General features: G+C 47.2%; 1 pseudogene; it reads left to right on the top strand.

Annotated features, from left to right (window-relative positions):
• The first annotated feature begins 1,101 nt into the window (after nt 1-1,101).
• LOC126250137 (5S ribosomal RNA) lies at nt 1,102-1,219 on the top strand (annotated as a pseudogene).
• The last annotated feature ends 361 nt before the right edge of the window (nt 1,220-1,580 follow it).

The following is a 1,580-nucleotide window of genomic DNA, read 5'->3' as shown; positions in this document are numbered from 1 at the left end:
CTAGCATTTCACTATGTCCCACAAAGAACCATGAAAATTGTTTACAACGAAGAACAACTGATCACAAATTACTCATAAAGAAACCAATATCTATCTGATTTCTCACGAATTCTGTCATCACTCTTTGCGTACTGTGTATCTACAACTCCAGTTTCTCTCCATCGTCAGAGTTGAGAGCGTGTGAAATTATCCTGAAAGGAAAATACGAGTATAATAAGACGGTATTAATGAATAGCGAGAACCGTCATCGTAGAATCAACAACAAGCGAAAGGCTTCCTCAGTAAAGTCCATATTTTATCAAGACGTTTGTTTTCTGTCTGTCTGTCTATCTGTCTCTCTCTCTTTCTGTTGGGTTCAACCGGAATGCTGAGTGGAAATGTGAGTGGCAAGTCACGAAAACCCGGAACCACGAAATTATTGAGAAACCAAGTATTGAAGTTCCAGGTTTTCATCAAACTAAGGGGGTGTAGGTATAGCTTATAGATTCACAAGTAAGGATTTTGCACTGACAATACGTGTGACTGTGGTGATATTGAAACAATAAGTCACACCGTAAATGACTGCCCTAACAGACGTTTCACTAGCAGTATCAAGAGTCCACTTGAAGTATCTCACAGGCGCTCCACTGGCTTGAGACTCCCAACATTCGTGTGTAGCCTGGCCCGTTGAATGCTTGTGTAGTGGTAATAGTTTCACATGTGTAGCTTTCGGTAAAATACAAGTGTTGGATTCAAAGTAGTGGCAATAGTGCCGTAAAATGAAAGATGTACGTCAAATGGCATGTGCGCTGTCTGTAGCTGAGAGCAGAAGGTCAGTTGAAGCAGTGCAGTGAACGACAATGGCTGCGTTTTAGTCAACTGCAGTGGGTACTGTCAGAAGCCAGTTCAAGCGCTCTAACACACATCACCTTCACCCTGCCCTAAGAAGAAAGCGAGGGCATCTTCTGTCACTGCATCCCATCATCCTTAACGACAGTGCACAGCGAACTCTATGCTCGGACAGGAGCTGCTGCGTACGTGGCGGTGGAAGATAGTCACCCGATATGAGTCCTTACGATTACGACCTCTTCGCCAAAATGAGGCACCTCTTCCTGGCACGTAGGCAACGGCCTTGCCGCAGTGGATACACCGGTTCCCATGAGATCACCGAAGTTAAGCGCCGTCGGGCGTGGTCGGCACTTGGATGGGTGACCATCCAGGTCGCCATGCGCTGTTGCCATTTTTCGGGGTGCACTCAGCCTCGTGATGCCAATTGAGGAGCTACTCGACCGCAAGCGGCTTCGGTCAAGAATACCATCATAACGACCAGGAGTGCGGTGTGCTGACCCTATGCCACTCCTATCCGCATCCTCCACTGAGGATGACACGGCGGTCGGATGGTCCCAGTAGGCCACTCGTGGCCTGAAGACGGAGTGCTTTTCTTATTGGCACGTGCTATAGCATCATTCGTGATGTAGGGCGGTCCTTGCGAGACATCGACAGAGATGGACTTCCATCTGTGTGGGGGAAGATGATGGAGATGTAGGGCTATTAAATTGAGGGCATGTAATATGGTGAATGTCTGTCAATAAAGTCTGGTA

Source organism: Schistocerca nitens, chromosome 3, assembly GCF_023898315.1.
Source record: "Schistocerca nitens isolate TAMUIC-IGC-003100 chromosome 3, iqSchNite1.1, whole genome shotgun sequence".
NCBI classification, from domain to species: Eukaryota; Metazoa; Arthropoda; class Insecta; order Orthoptera; family Acrididae; genus Schistocerca; species Schistocerca nitens.
The sequence above is the reverse complement of the archived record's forward strand: the minus strand, read 5'-3'. Positions and strand labels throughout refer to the sequence as shown.